The sequence below is a fragment of the Vicugna pacos genome, chromosome 3 (genome assembly GCF_048564905.1).
Source record: "Vicugna pacos chromosome 3, VicPac4, whole genome shotgun sequence".
NCBI lineage: Eukaryota > Metazoa > Chordata > Mammalia > Artiodactyla > Camelidae > Vicugna > Vicugna pacos.
In genome coordinates, this window is record NC_132989.1 from 112,736,044 (window position 1) to 112,753,429 (window position 17,386).

At 42.1% G+C, this 17,386-nt stretch overlaps 1 protein-coding gene across 3 annotated transcripts in view; it reads left to right on the plus strand.

Moving 5' to 3' along the window:
• Window positions 1–17,386, plus strand: part of CTNND2 (catenin delta 2) — an 875,933-nt gene that overhangs the window by 564,659 nt on the left and 293,888 nt on the right. The window lies entirely within an intron of this gene.

The window sequence follows — 17,386 nt, forward strand, 5'->3', positions numbered from 1 at the left end:
ACAGTGACATAGTTCCTTAGGTGCAATTTACCAACTTAGAAATGTGATGTCATTCGGCAGAAGTAGAGAAAGGTGACTTTGTAAGGCTGTGCTCAGCACCAAAGCCCTTTATCAGCCAGCTTGTCCAGAGTGTAAGGTGCTAACTGACATTCAAACATCAGGATGGATGGTGTTTTCCTCCTGTCTCAACTATCACTATAAGTTTTGAGGTGAAAGTAATTAAAAATATAGTCTCTTGGAAACCTGTCAGATGATGGTAAGTGGAATAAATTTCTGCATCTTGGAATGAAATCCATACTCAGGCATCCTTTGGCCTATTATTTCATTGTCTCCAGCTCTTCCATTCAAATCCTTGGGGACAGTGGTTCTCAAAATATGGGACTCCCACTCGTTCTTCTAGACTTAACAATTGCAGAAGAACTCAAAGAGCTTTTGTCTGTGTGAGTTACATCTACTAATATGTAGTGTGTCAGGTTTCAAAATTGAGACATGTTTAAATATGGGATTTAATGTATTCATTGAGAATTCATTTTAAAGTCATGATACTAAACCCTTATGTATTGATGTACGTATTTCATTTAAAATAACAGTATTTTTCCAAATATGCCATTCTCGCATATTTTTGAAAATCTCTCTGCTGGCTGGCTATGTTCTCATATCTGCTTCTTTGGTTAGTCTGTTGTAATACGTTTTGTTTGAAATACGTGAGGAAAATCTGGCCTCACACAGATATGTAGTTGGAAAAGGAAGGAATGTTCTTATAAATTTTTAGATGATTTTATTCTTTAATATTGCATCAAAACTCTGTAAGTTGTAGTTTCTTAAAAGTTAGTAGAAACAAGGAATTTTAAAATGCAGCAATGAACTTTTTGTACTGTGTTACATAAATCCACTGCTCGGTCTTGAATGGATTGTGACTAGCTGAGTGGGTCTCTCTCTCTTTTTTTTTTAACATTTTTTATTGATTTATAATAATTTTACAATATTGTGTCAAATTCCAGTGTAGAGCACAATTTTTCAGTTATACATGAACATATATATATTCATTGTCACATTTTTTTCTCTGTGAGCGACCGTAAGATCTTGTATATATTTCCCTATGCTATACAGTATAATCTTGTTTATCAATTCTACAATTTTGAAATTCCAGTCTATCCCTTCCCGCCCTCCGCCCCCTTGGCAACCACAAGTTTGTATTCTATGTCTATGAGTCTGTTTCTGTTTTGTATTTATGCTTTGTTTGTTTTTGTTTTTGTTTTTGTTTTTTTTAGATTCCACATATGAGCGATCTCATATGGTATCTTTCTTTCTCTTTGTCATTCTAAGTGAAGTAAGACTCATTCTAAGTCTTACTTCACTTAGAATGACATTCTCCAGGAGCATCCATGTTGCTGCAAATGGCATTATGTTGTCGTTTTTATGGCTGCGTAGTATTCCATTGTATAAATATACCACCTCTTCTTTATCTAGTCACCTGTTGATGGACGTTTAGGCTGTCTCCATGTCTTGGCTATTGTAAATAGTGCTGCTATGAACACTGGGGTGCAGTTGCCATCAGTGGGTCTCTTACCCATGTGTGACGTTGCTGTGTACTGCTGATGGTGCTGACATTCTGAAGGTTGATATATTTCATTAAATGACATATTTTTAAAAGTCATGTTTGTTAGTATTACCAATAATATCATGAGAAAGTATTTGTATACTAGGAAATATTTAAATTCAAGGTGGCTGGTCCAAGGTTTCCCATATTCTTTTTTCTTTTCTTTTTTTTTTTTTAATTTAAGTATAGTCAGTTACAATGTGTCAGTTTCTGGTGTACAGCATAATGTCCCAGTCATGCATGTACATACATATATTTGTTTTCATGTTCTTTTTTCTTAAAGTTTATTACAGGATATTGAATATAGTTCCCTGTGCTATACAGAAGAAATCTGTTTTTTAATCTATTTTTATATATAGTGGTTATCATTTGCAAATCTCAAACTCCCAGATTTATCCCTTCTTCTCCCTTTTCCCCCAGTAACCATAAGATTACTTCCTATATCTGCAACTCTGTTTCTGTTTCGTAGATGAATTCATTAGTGTCCACTTTTTCCTTTTTTTTTTCTTTTTTAGATTCATATGAGTGATATACAGTATTTTTCTTTCTGGCTTACTTCACTTAGAATGATAATCTCTAGGTCCATCCATGTTGCTGCAAATGGCATTATTTTATTCTTTTTAATGGCTGAGTTATTCCATCACATAAATATACCACAACTTCTTTATCCAGTCATCTGTCCATGGACATTTAGGTTGCTTCCATGTCTTGGCTATTGTATATAGTGCTGCTGTGAACACTGGGGTTCGTGTATCTTTTCAAATTAGTCCCACTGGATATATGCCCAGCAGTAGGATTGCTGGGTCATAGGGGAGGTCTATTTTTAGTTTTTTCAGGAATCTCCATACTGTTTTCTGTAAAGGCTGCACCAAACTACATTCCCACCAGCAGTGCAGGAGGGTTCCCTTTTCTCCACACTCTCTCCGGCATTTATTGTTTGTGGACTTTTGAATGATGACCATTCTGACTGGTATGAGGTGATACCTCATTGTAGTTTTGGTTTTCATTTCTCTGATAATTAGTGATATTGAGGATTTTTTCATGTACCTGTTGGCCTCTTGTATGTCTTCATTGGAGAACTGCTTAATTAATATTGTCATGGAAGTTTGAATACTGTCAGTTACTTTCCTTGAAGACAGGGGCTCACTTTGTCCATCGTGGTTCATAAGAAAATGCCTGCAAATACTCAAGACTGAGTAACCGTAGCTTGTCTGTCAGTCTTTCTTTGGAGTAAAACTAGTGTCCCATGAAGAGAGCGGCTGGCTCATTTCACATCTCGGCACACAAGCAAGTGCTTCTACAGGAGAGAATCGTCATAAAGCAGAAGCGCTTTATGCGTTGTTTCCATTTTATCACCTAGAATATTAAAAAGAAGTGCAATCAAGGGTCAAGATTTAATAAAATTAATCAATTTTACTGCTGTGTCAAGGACATTCTTAATTGGAACTGGCACTTTTTTTTTTTAACTGCCAGTATGTGACAGTGACGAATATAATGGCTGCAGGGATCAGTTTGATGTCGCTGGCTTGATTTCTGCAAACGTACCAGCAGTTTTACCCACCATTGCCTCTGCAGCTTCGGGGGGAATGTCAACAACGTCAGAAGTCCAAATAAGACCTTGGTATTGATCTGACAATAGTCTTATCCTTAGAGGTTCCGGGAAAGGAGTCCAGGGGTTCCTGGACCAGACTTTGAGAACTGCTTCTTTAGATTTAGCCCTGGTCTGTGCTGGTTTGAGGATAGCTTTCCCACAAAGAGAGTTTTCCAGAACAACTCCCAACTCTGCCCTAGGATATCTTTTTTAAAAAGACAGTACACATTTCTTTGAGGAGCATGGTTAATGCTTAAAGAAAAGGCAGTTATGTTCCGTATTCACTACTTTGCATAATTCTCTCTTTGAAATAGCGAGGAAATGTTTGGGTTGTTAGTTGCTTTGTCATGTAGTCACACACTGCGTGTGAAGATGAAGTATAAACTTTGAAATGTTTTCAGAATTCAGTTTTTTCATTATTTGTGCACAGTGTGATGCTACCATTTTAATGGTATGTTTGCATTGTAAAAGAAACAGTAAAAAATGTGCAGCCAAGCATGTTCGATTCGTTTATGACTCGTTTCGTTTTAAATAACACGGCTGATAAATGAGATAAAAATAAGATTGCCTTTGGGACCTTCTCTGTGAACAGGGGCTTGTCTGAAATCAAATGCATTGTTTTATTCAAGTTTCTGTTTCCATGGTTCACCTTAAGGAGTATCTTAAGTGCAAACTCTGCAATATTGTGCACCAGAGCTGGTGTGAGGGCCGTGAGGGCCACCTGCATGCGACCTTGTCCCAGCCTGGGAAGGCGTCAGGAGAGGTCCTCCAGAGGCCAGGAGTTGAGTAGCTATGAACTTGAGTTTTGGAGTCACAGACATTTTCGTTTGCTCTGCTGTTTATAAGCGGGGTGATGGCTTCAGTACATCATTTTTCTAAGCTTTTGTTTCCAGCTGTAAAATGTGCACCCCTAACTGTCGGTGACCCCATGGTTACTGTGAGCATTACTGTGAACTCTACACCTGAAAAGCCTTCTTGCACGTTGGTTGGGACTCAGTGTGTTAGTTTATGGGGGCTGCCAAAGCAAAGTGCCACACACTGATGGGCTTAAACTATAGAAATTCACTGTCTCGGTTCTGGAAGCTGGAAGTCTGAGATCAGGCCGTTGGCAGAGTCGCACTCCTTCTGAACACGCTAAGGGAGGATCTGTTGCAGGGGTCTCGAGTAGCTTCAGGGAGCTCCACACTGAACACCGTGCTCTCCCTGGGTGCACGTCAGTGCCCAAAAGATCGCTTGTTATAGGAACGCCAACCGGTCATACTGGATAAGGGGCCCACCCTTCTCCAGGGTGACTTCATCTTAGCTGTGTCTACAGTGACCTGAATAAAGACACATTCTGAAGTATCGGGGGGTCAGGACTTTAACATGTCAATTTGGGGGAGATACAGCTCAACACGTAACAGTTAGTAAACTGTTGCTAACTGGAAGGCTTTGTGATTGCTGTTCTGTTGTCATATTGCAATGCGGGTAACTCTTCAATTTGAGCAGAAGTTGGAACTGAGGACAGCTGTAAGGTTCTAGTTTTGACGACTGGATTGAGACATCCCGGCCATGAACGGAGATGGAGACTCGAAAGAGAGGAGTGGATGGATCAGGGGTGTGCATGTGTGTGTGTGTGTGTGTGTGTGTGTGTGTGTGTGTGTGATTTAGGAAAATTCTGTATATCTGGTTGGTGTAGCAAGTAAAACTTGTAACTGCAGTCCTGTAGAGAACATGGGATTAAGACACACTTTCGCCAGCCCTCGGAAAATAGTTGTGTCTGTATGTTACATACGTATGCCTTCATTCATTCCACAGACGGAATTCCCAACTGCCTGTTTTGTACTTGGTACCAGGCGTTCTGGTAATTTTTGTTCCAGGTTATCAGGTATTTGGAAGATTGGGGAAACCGAGAAGTCATAAAACTAGAGACATGTTCGAAGAAAACTGCATAGACTAATGCGACAGCAGCCACAGGGAAATCCTGGAGATTTATCTGGAGAGAGGTTGGAGCCTCTAAGTAGAGAAGGACCTGACTTTTTTTTTTCCTTTAAGTTTAATTTTTTTTTTTCCCCTAAAGGCAATGGGAAAGTGTTGAGGGCTTTAAGCAGGAAACTGGCATGTACAAGACTGTATTTTAGGAAGGCTGATCAGGAAGTAATTGTGGACTGGATTGGAAGTGGTGGACACTGGCCCAGTGAACTCAAAGGATGATTCAGTTCATCCCCAGGAAAGGGCTAACACTTGGGACCAATGAATAGGAGGAAACTCGTGGAGGAAATCACGTTGGTATTTGGAGACTGAGCGTAAATGGTGAGCAGGCGATCAGAATTCACTCTAAACTTTCTTGCCCGGGGTAATGAGAAGCCCTGGCATTGCTGAAAAATAACTGAAGGAGGGAAATTCAGAGAGGACTGGGTCTGTGGGAAGAAGTCGCTCTCAGGATTGGACGCCTTGCCTTTGGTGGAGGCATCCCGCTCGGAGGTGAGCCTGGGCCAGAAGCGTGACCTAGTGATGTCAGGAAGGCCCCCGACCAGCAGCCAGTGAACACGCCCTTCCCTGAGGACGGTTAATACTTGACGCCTTTATCTTAGCATCTCTGCGTGTCTCCAGTTTCTGTCTCCCCAGTAGCTTAACTTCATCTGTCAAGACCCTAATGCAGACAAAATGCTAATTCCCTGGGACTCTGCTAACATCAACAGTGCAATTAAAGCTCACAGAACTGGTTGCCATCAAGTGTCCCTTATCAGGGGCCCAGCACATCCTACTTGACTCTATTAAGTTAAAGAAACAGCTGAGGTTACTTTTGGTTAAACCTGTAAAGCTCTTTGACTCGGGTGTTGATTTCCGTCCTGTGACATACGAGAGGGATCTGAGCACGAGGGTCGACTTCGGAGATCCCATGGCAGGACCGATAATGGGTAGAACAGATGTTCTCAGGGAAGCTTTTCCTTTCATGTGGTCCTTTTATAGTTTTTAAAAAGCCCTCTCTGAAGGTCAATTATGGTTTCATTCAGGACCCTGTGTTCATCTGACGCCATGAAATTGGGGGTGTTTATTTGAATGAGGTCATTCATATATGGTTAAAATGTAGCTCTCAGTATAAAAGTGGTCATTATTTGAAGGAATAAAGACGTAGTGGAAATACAAATGGTCAAAGATAAGCAGTCACCTTTGCTGTTGAAACCAAAGGTGTGTGCGAAATGCCCTTTTGTTGATGATGTGAGCAGCAAATCCCCAGTGCTGAGAAGGAGGCCTCAGTCATGTGTGGTTAGTGGCGCTCTTTTTGGGGGGCAAGAGCAGCCTCTTACATCCCTCACAGGTGGTTCTAAACAACATTAAAAGCCTGCTGTGTTCTCATAGAGCTATTTTGAGACAGGATGCTGGTTTAAATGGCTTAGACTTCTGTAGTAAGAGAGTGGATCTTTGCCCACGAGTAGGGGAAAGTTGGTACAAATGAATACCGTAAGACTATGTAAAAATGGAGATGCTCTCCAGGAGTGTGCAGTAGACATCCATCAGTATCTGTGTCCAGAACAGCAGCTGCTTCTCTTCTGGAAAATGTGTTTGTCTGTGTTCTATCCATGTGGTTACCAGGGGAGCAGCCGTTATCCGAGGCTGCAGGAGGACGGTGGTTTTTCCAGCAGTGACCAGTGACAGTGTCCCTCCTTCTGCTGACAGGGACTGACTGCTCTAGGATTCAGCTCCTTGCCCAGGCAGAGCTTGTGAGAGCCCTTTCCTAGAAGTTTTAGACTTGGGACCAAAAAGGATGATGTGCATTTATGTTTATCTCTGGTGGTGAAGCGTGAGGAGCCGGGGCCAAGGCAGTCCTTGGAAGAGATCAGGGCCAGCATGTGGAGAGAAGCGGTGATGGGGACCCAGGAGAGAGGGCCCCCGAGGCTCCTTCGGAGCTGGCCCTCCTGGAGCTTCCCGAAGCCGGCAGACAAGCTCCCAGGCCTGGGGAGCCGCTCTCCTTTGCTCGCTTGTTGGTTCCTCCTCTTGGTATTGTTGTCACTTGCAACCAAAGGATTCTGCTCAACGCGAAAGAATGCAGAGTGCGGAACTTGACCTGCAGGAGGATGTCTGTACTCGTCATGCTGAGCGCTGTTTGCGAGTGAGAAGGTGCTCTGCTGGGAGTAGGTAACTTTCCCCATGCTCAACTGGTGTTCTTTTGACTAAATTCAACTTGGTAAGAGAAGATGCCACATGCAGTCTAATCGGAAAGTGTGGCATGTTTTCATCGTGCTGCCAAATAGTTACTCTTTCTCTGGGAAATGGCATCAGAGCCTGAGGTCAGGATATGGGCCCCAAGGAGCATCTGAGTGAAAGTTTAAGAGACAAGACACATTTCATTCCTGTCGTGGACCCCTGGTGACCCCTGGCATCGTGTCGAGAGGAAGGATGTTTTCTTCAACTTTCTAGGAAGGCTGGTCTAGATGAGTGATTTTTGAACTGCAGGTTGCAACCTGTTAGTAGGGATTATGAAATCAAGTTTGTAAAAGGAGAAACAGAGAGAGAGAAAGAAGCCATGACACAGTGAAAGAGGTCAGATTGCATCACCTGTACTAAGAATAAAGCTTTATGGCCTTTGTGCTTATTTGCATACTCAGTACATATGTAATAAATGTGAATGTGTGTGTATATGTGTGTGAACATGTGCATAAGCTTTAGCTGCCAAGTACAATATATTTCTTGGCATAGAGTGCAAGGAAAAAAATGGAAAACAAATGGTGGGCTGGGCCAGTGTCCCAGGGGACGTGAGATCAGCCGACCGCTCAGCTGCTTGGGAAACAGTGGGGGTCTCAGGATTGCAGGCTGATGCTCAGGCCATGGTGGATCTTGACCACCTTCAGGTGGGCCTCTCGGCCTCTCGTCACCGCCCAGGCCCGCTGCTCACCTCCCCACCGCCAGCCTCCCCCCAGGCTGCTTCCTCGGCCGGGCTTGTCCTGCCTTCTCTCCTCTGACCACCCTGCTTTCCCCATGCAACCCGGTCATTCCCACCGGCCCTAGTGATCTCTCGTCTCTAGCTCTGGACTAAGTTGGGACCCCTGAAAGCCGCACCTGAGACAAAGGCGTGGGTGCAGGCTGTGCGTTTAGGAAGTGATTCCAAAAAGTGGGAGAGTTGAGGCAGGAAGGAGGGAAAAATATTAAGGGTTGACATCAGGGTCCCTTCCATCGAGGGCGCTGAGTGAGGAGCTGAATTCTAGGAAACAAGCAGAATGCTTTGCCTAGTGGTCCAGGGAGGTGGACTGTGCCCCCTCCAGGTTCCAGTGGTTTCGGGCTGTCTGGGGGCGTTAACTGCCCTGCACTTCTGGGCTGCGCCTACTTAGTGCCAAGTGGTCTGGCGTGGTTTGGGGAAGGTTCCAGGCAGGAAGCTACAAGACCATGGCAGATACACCTGTGTCACCTGAGCTCCCAGGGGAACGTCCCCTGCAGTGGTGGCTGCAATTAGAGGTGGGCCAGGAGGCGCCAAGAAGCTTCCTCTCTGCCCCGTGTGGCACTCCACTTGGACTTGGGCACCGTCCATCTCGAGAAATAACAAAGGCAGGAATGGGCTCCAGGATCCTGAGTCCTGCTGCCGCCTGCTCCTCCCACGGTCCCACCCCGCCACCAGCACAGATTTTATTTGGCAACCTTTCTGACCTGTTCTTTGATTGGACAAATTTATCGGATACTCCCTTGAGTGTCCACATTTTGTAGCATTAAAAAACCTCTGAATTTACAAGTGAAAGTTACTGGTTTTCTACCCAAAAGAAGCATTCTTGCTGTCTCACATGAATTATTTACGTCTCTTGGAAGAATGTTGAACATGCAGGTTCATTTCCATCCCCAGCCTCTCATCGCTTCAGGAATCCAGTAGTAGAGGCATCCTGGGGATTACGGATGCTGACAACAGGAAGGATAAATCACCGAGAACTCTGGTCCCTCATGGAGAAGAGGCTCGTGTTCAGATGAGCTTTCCTGGAGCACACGTACATCGGGCTGGTCTGCTTATGACATGAGGATCCAAACACAAGTGTTTCCATAAAACGTAGAGAAGATTTAGTGCCTTGGAGTCTGCCTCTGCTTTGATTCGATTTCAGCATTTTCTTCTAACCTCAGTGGGATTTAGAAGTGACAAAATCCTAGTTATAGACCTTTCAGATTTGTAAGCAAATCTGCGCTAGGTGTGGTTTTGCAGAACACACTTTTTTAGGCATAGATTGATTGACTTAACTGCACATGCGTAATGGAGACGCGGTGGGGGGGGTTCATTGCCCTAATTAGCCTTTGTGTCTCCTGGGGCTCATGACAAGAAGATATCTTGAGCTGATTTCAGTTATGGATGTAAAAATAAGCACTCCTGCCATCCACCGGAACTCCTGGTCATCAAAATAAGTGTTTGCTTTTTGGAAGCACCAGTCCCTCTTCCTACACCATGAGGGTGACAACTTAAGAACCTTGAAACCGAGTGTTACTCTTCTGCCACCCAAGAGCCATTGCTGTGTTGCAAATTCACTTGCAAATAAAAGAGGAGAATTTGCAATATAAATCCCTTCTTGGTGTTCATCAAGCTCAGTCATGATCTCATTCCTGTTTCTCTTTCCAGCCTTCTCTTTTATTAATGACCCTTTACCACTGTGCTAAGCTCCTCCCACAGACAGTGGATGTCACTCCCCCTACCCCTGTAAACCTGCTTTCTCTCACATAGGAGCGTTTAGACAGTGCTGCTCCCTATGTTAAATGTCTTCTTGCCCCCTGTTTAGAACTGTGCTCAAATGCCATCTCTTCCAGGAAGCCCTCCTTGGTTCGCAGCCTGGATGAGGTGCCCTGTATAGCCCAACACACTCTGCGGTACTCTTTCTGGCTCACTGCTCCTGTCCCTGACAGGCAGGCATACTGATTTAAAGCAGAGTCTCTGCTTTGTTCAGTGGTGTCCCCAGAACCTAGCGCTGGGCTAGGCCAGCAGTAGGAACTGAAATGGACATACTTGCTTTGCTGGAGTGTCTGCCTTTAGCAGTGTCTGAAGCTACACTATCTTAGACACCCCCCCAGGAGCCCTTATATCTTACAGAATAGAAGTTGCTATAGTTTTAGACATTTTTCATTGTACCGAATCAACCTGAAATGTGATAATGTCCAGATTGCCCTATCCACTGTTGCTTATTCTTTTAACAAAGCTAGTTCTTGGCCCTCAGTTCCTCTCTGCCTTCGGGGATGTTTCATTTCCATAAAGTGCATCTATGACTTTACCTCCATGGTATCTTAAATATTAGGCTATCACTGCTAATTTGCCCAATGCTTATGGCAGACAGAACTAGGTATGTCAAAAGATCTGTATACAGCCAAGACCACCGTATAGGTTATCTTAAAGTTAGTATGTGTCTGATGACTGACAGCGCATATAATAACACACGTACACACATACCACACACAAAGAAAGACTGATTTACATCACAAGGATTTTAATTAGAATTTTATTAGTATAATTGACGTGGTGTTAAAATTAATTAGCAGTTTTTTTTTCTTGAAGGCACACTAGAAAACAGTATGAGCTGTTTATACACAAAAGCAAGAACATGAATGTAGATGATTTTCAGTATATCAGTGTCATTTAGTATGTGTGTTTCTTTTGGAATTCTCATCTTGTAGGACTTTAAATATACAGCAGGTGGTTCCCATATCACATCACCTTAAAATATTGGCATAATATTTCATGCAAAAGAAAAATAACCTGCAGCCATGAATCTGCCTCCAGTAACATAATAACTTAGAATGTGCTGAATTATTTAAGTGTCATACCTGAGTGGTATCTGACATGGTCCAGAAACCAATACAGCATATTTTTCTCTAATTCATAATAAAAAACACATTGTAAATTATAATGTGCATCAGGATATAAATTATTTTCTGTTACAAAATAAAAATAAAAACGACAGCCTAGGAAAATGGATAATTTGCATTGACTGTATCAACTGATTGATGTGGAGTTTTTATTCTGATATCACACTTCAGTGGAGTTTTTAGAGCTGGTCCAGTGATTTAAATGATAATTGAGGAAAATCAAGTCGTCTTCTTCTTACGCTAGAAAATGAGGCTTGTTCACTTTCCTGAAAAATGAAACTCACTTGAAATGCAACTCTCAGAATTGTCTGTCTGTCCCCCAGTACTTCTTGCATGTTAAAGTGGATTTTAAACCATCTTCTGCAGTGACAGGAAGGTTGTGTATGGCCCACTCTTCACTACACTGAGAAGTAAGTAGGACGCCACCTTGGACAGCTCCGGGGATGTTATTCACATATATGTGTCCATAAACTGTGTCCATAAATTGTGTGTTTGCAATATTTACATTATCAGCATATCTGTGAGTCAGGCCTCTCCAAAGAAACAGAGCCAACAGGGTGTATAGATAAAGAGAGAGATATATTTCAGGAATTGGTTCATACTATTGTGAAGTGTGAGCAAGGCCAAAATCTGCAGGGTAGGTCATCAGGCTAGAGACCCAGGGAAGAGTTGTGGTTTGAATCCTAAGGCAGTCTGCTGGCAGAATTCCCTCTCCTTCCTGGAAAGTCAGTCTTTTTCTATTCATGCCTTCGACTGATTTGATGAGGCCCACCCACATTATGGAGAGCAGTCTGCTTTACTCCAAGTCTTCTGATTTAAATGTTAATCTCATCTCAAAAATACTGTCACAGAAACATCTGGGATAGTGTCCAACCAAATATCTGAGTACCACTTTGACACATAACAGTAATTATAATAACCTCATACTGCATAGATATAGATATGGGTATAGATGTAGATCCACCTGAAACTTGTTTTTATGACTCAACATTGTTGTTGAGATTTGTCCACATGGATGTATATACGCATATTTCATGCATTTTTCTGCTTTGTAAAGTGTTCCTTACATGCATAGACCACAATGTATTTATCTGTTCTCTGAAAGTAGTTAGATGGTTTCCACACTCTTCTTGGTGAACGTTTATCAAGTAAATAGCGTTCTTGTATGTGTGTCCTTGGACAGATGTGGGGCACTGAAATTGTTGGACCAGAAGGATGTGCATCTTCAGATTTAAGAGCTACCTTTATTTGTTGTCTGAAATGGTTGTGCCAGTTGATGTTCTTACTATCAGTTAAGGACAGTTCCTGTTTCATCCCATAGGTGCCAACTCTTGCTGTTATCATTCTTTTAAATCATGGACAGTTTGATGGGTTTGTTGTTTCAGTTTGCATTTCCCCAGTTATCCCTGAAGTTTAGCATGTTCAGAATTGTTAGTTGTCTGAGAATTGCTTATTCATACCCTTTACCGCTTTACTATTGGACTGGGAGTGATGGTGCTGCAACCAGGTTACCTGGGTGCAGATCCCACTTTTCTAGTTGTGCGATCTTCTACAAATTTAATCTTGATTATCTATAGTTTCTTTTAACCTTTAAAATGAGACTAATACAGTTATCTACCTTGTTAGAGTTGTTGTGAGTTCTTAGCAAATTACTACACACACAGTACCTAAATGTGCTTGGTTCAGTAAATGAAAGCCATTATTAATACAAGTAGGAGATATTTATACATTCGTGATGTTCTCTAGATTCTAATGTATTCCCCCAATCTGTGACATGTCTCTTACCTTAATGGGGTTTTCTGGCTTTAAAATTTTAATCTATTCAAATTTTGTTCTTCATACGTCTGTTTAAGAAATCCTCGCTTTTGCTAAGTTCATAATAAATTCTCCTTTATTTTCTTATTAAAATATTCAAGATTTAACCCTTCAGATTTGTTCTCCAATGTGTCTTGAACTTGTATATGGTGTGAAGTAGGGATCTAATTTTATTTCATTTTTATATCAATATCAATTTTTAGAAAAGCCCTTATTTTTCAGCATCTTTGCCCCTCTGATTTGTAATATTACCTCTACCTTTATGATGTGGCGTCATTATTTATGTATTTCCACCTGTGCTATCATATTAACAATTATATCGTGGTGTGTATTCTTAAAGATTTTAAAAATCATGTTGTGTTTAACACATTTGTGCAGATACCCCCCACCTCACCCTACTCCCAGAAATGTACCCTGGTTTTCAGTTCCCAGCTGCCTTCTTCATTCCTGTGGCCATTCCTGTGAGCCTGAATAAAGTTTAATCAAGGACAGGGTCTTCATCAGACCATAGACCTTTGTGACACAGAAGAAAGACCCCAGGGCTGGGAGGAGCTACTGAAGACTCAGGCTGGGAAGGGAGGGGAGGAGAAGGATGGAGCAGGAGGACGGGGCTTTATCTCAGGCCCTCTCTGCACAGAGATACCAGTTCTGCTGCTGTCACGCCTGGTCCTTGCAGAATGACCACCTGTCTACTACTCTCTAGAGAGCAGAGGGGAAAATTCCTCTCCTTTTGGGTCCCTAAATGTATGGGGCAGAAAATATGGACTAACATCGCACACTAGCATCCATATCCTCTTGTATCCTCCTCTAGTCTTTTCTAGAACTCTTCTACCTGCTCCAGAAAGAGTTCTGGTCTCCTCCTGGCCTGATGTTAACCTGTATTCCTCCAAGTTCTGTGGTTTTGGTACCTTCTCTAAATCAGGCTTGTGTTTGATTTGCAAAGCCAAGGTTTTGTTTAGAATTCTGAGAGCCTTTTTCTCTGTCAGGGCCCTTCTAACAGTGAATGGACTCTGGCCATCAGACCGGTGACTTCACTTCAAAAACTGTCTTTCGAAACCCAAAGTGGTTGTGAGCTTACATTGCACAGAGGGTGTAAGCTGTGTTCTTCTCTAATGCTCTCGATCCCTACTTTTCAATATTTCCTGAAGTTCTTAAATGTACTAATATTTCCAATGTTTTCCAAAATCTGTGGATGGCCAGTGCAAGTCACCCGCAAATTAAATAATAATGGCACTTGTAAGAATATATTGCAACAGAGAAAACATATGAGAGGAACAGTAGAAACAATATAGGTTTTATTTGATAACAGAATCATAGACTAAAAAAATTATTACATATAATGTGGCTTTCTAATTCTAATCATTACAAACTAATTCTAAAATGATATCTTCTGGTTTAATCCATATGTACCAACTGCCACTTTATACCTCAGTGTTTTTAGGCCCAATTTAATTTTTTTCTTCTGTCACATGCATTAAACGCAAAAGGAAATACTAGTGAGAATAGTTAAGTCCTTTTTCAAAGGAATGTTGTGAAGTTCAGGGGATACAGACATGTGAAGCCTGTAACTGCAGAACTGCTCACCAAATAGAAGGCATTCCTGCCTAATTCCGTGGGTGGGCACAGAAAGGATGGACATATGGTGGGGGGCGGGGGAGGATGTGTTAATTAGCATATGGTAGCACTGTAGTAAGAATCAGATGTCAGGTATACCTGTAAGCTTTGGTCTTCCTCTGTTCTTGTTCAGGAAAGCTTTTAGACTGGGGCCTGTCAAAGAGAACCAGAGCTGGACAGCAGTTAAAGTGGCAAAAACAGATCTTACTCAGGAATTATTGCAATAGGGGAAAGGAGACCCCAGTACAGAACTGAGCACCATTCTGTTTACAAGGAATAGCAGTATTTGTAGCCAAGGAACAGAGTGAGGGGGTCAGTGGGTGGGAAATTACCAAGAGGGGTCCTCTAGGGGTGGGAGGGGGTCTTCTCACTAAATCGGCTTGACGGGATTCTTGCTGAAGGCGGCCAGTGTGATCAGGTGTCACCTGTGGGGTGGCTGGGGATGAGGATCAGATATCAAGAGTGATCCGTTTTCAAGGTTAGGGGTTCTCTCCACAATGACTTAGCAGGATTCTTGCCCAAACTAGACTCACTAAGCGCAGGGGCCAAATTCAAGACCTGGTTGAGAAGAGGGCTCAGAGGAGCCTGAATAAAGTTTAATCAAGGACAGGGTCTTCATCAGGCCATAGACCTTTGTGGCACAGAAGAAGCAAGCTTCTATTTTGCGCTGTCACCCACCTCAATTCTCAGTTGAGTCAGGGAGAGAGGCAGAGTTCCAGCTGAGAGCACATCAGTGCCTGCTTGCTGAAGGTTAATAGTGAGATCTCCCCAGTGTAACCTCTGCAGCCACCAGTCCACTGCCCTGCAGTTGGAACCCCAGTGCTAACAGCTCTGCACTGGCCCTTTACACCATCAAATTATACAAATGTGCTGCAGGATGCCCAGAGTGTACCAGAAGGACATTACGCACAGGAAGGAGAGTGGGGCTCAGGCCCAGCATGCCCTGCTCTGCAGCAGGGGGAACCTGCCAGCACACTGACCACCTCCATGTTAGAAGAACAGTTTTATGGTGAAGGTTCCTAATAGCCTCCGTTCTGAAAACTTTATTACAAGCATATTGAACAAGGAAAACAATTCCATAGTAATCAGAGGAGGTGAATGGATGCCTGGAGCCAGCACTGCATGGCCGCCACAGTTTCTTCTGAGGAGTTAATTTCCCTTCATTTTATTAAAAAAAAAAAAAAAGAAGACTCAATCCTGAATGTATTACATATGATTTAATTTATTTTCTATTTTCTAGAAAATCCAAAGGTTTAAGGTATTGCTGTGTTCTTTTAGTTTTTGCTTGTATGAGAAATTCTTTCTACCTCTGTTCTAAATGATGGTCTTACTGGATAGAGTATCTTAGGTTGCAAGTTTTCTCTTTCAGGACTTCTGAATGTATCTTGTCACTCCCTTCTGGCTAGCAGTGTTTCTGCAGAGAAATGAGCTGATAGCCTTATGAGGGTTCTCTTGTAACTAACTCTTTGTTTTTCTCTTGCTGTCTTTGCAATCTCCTCTTTATCTTTAACTTTGGCCATTTTAATTATGTCTTGGGGTAGATCTGTTTGGATTCATTTTGTTTGGGACCTTCTGTGCTTCCTGTACCTGGATATCTGTTTCCTTCTTTAGGTTTGGGAAGTTTTTGATTTCTTCAAATACATATTTGATCCCCTTTTCTCTTTCTTCTCCTTCTGGGACCCCTATTATACATAGACTGGCACAGTTTATATTATCCCGTAGGTCAATCTCAGGTTTAAGACATATGTCTTTCAGATGACCTCTTTATTTTGAATTTCAAATTTATTGAGTCCCTTCTTTCTTTCTTTCTTCTCCTGTGTTTCCAGTGGCTGGGAAATTGATATACCACTTCAGGTTAATAACACTCCTTATACCATAGACAAAACCAAAGGTTTCTTTATTTGTACACTATGCATGGGCAAGCTATGTCCATTCCAATACAGGAGAGGAACAAAACCCATATCTGTGTCATATTAAAATCACAGGATTTTTCTAAAAGTTCAATAATGGATTAAGCAACTTGGTTAAAAATTACTCAGAATTCCTCACATAAATATGGTAAAGTATAAGGGCTGCAGAAAAAAAAATTAACAATTGTTAAGGTAGCAGCATTTTGGAGGATTTTAAGACTAGCAATTGAAGATTAAGTCAGGCGACCTTGTTAGGTTGGCTCCAGGGCCTTGATTTATCACTTTCATCTTAAAAAGATCTGAGGAGAAAGAAGTGCTGGATTGCAGTGAGTTTTAACCTGGGTCTCCTGAGCTGTGAGTAAACGTTCTCCGGCTAAGATATATTATAACATGAGTGGCACAGTAGCAGAGAGATTAATTGTTGTTAGTTAAGGTCGTGGTTCAATCCATATAGCAATTAAACATTGTGAAAAGTAATAGTTTGTAAGGATTGCATTTTCTCATGATTTCTTATTCTATAAGTGTTAAATTTACTCATGAAAGCCTACTTTTTATTACAATGAATGGATTCAAAAAAGAGATGAAGTCACACCCACCTGGGTGACCCAAACCATCGTTCATTCTTAGCACCTACAGGGGATGCAACAGTCATACCATAAAAGCGGGCAGGCACCTGTGAATGCTGATTGCAGGTGGTCACTGTTGGTCCTCCATGAACCAAAGCCGCAGCGTTCATCCTGATGAGGGCTTGAAGCTTATTAGAACTGCCTTTTAAAAGTTGCTTTTAAAAGAGTGCTCTTTGAAAGCACACATGATTCTTTGGCCCATAACATCCCTAAAATCAGAGAATTCTTTCTAGACGGGGCAGTAGTACATCAGCACCCAACCCTTTTGAGTCTCTCTAGTAAGTGTACCTTCTTTGCTCATTTAAAAAATCAGTATTTTTAGGGCAGTGAAACTACACAGTAGGGTACTGTGATGGTGAGTACACATCACTGTATGTTTGTCCAAACCCACAGACTGTACATCACCAAGAGTGAACCCTGATGTAAA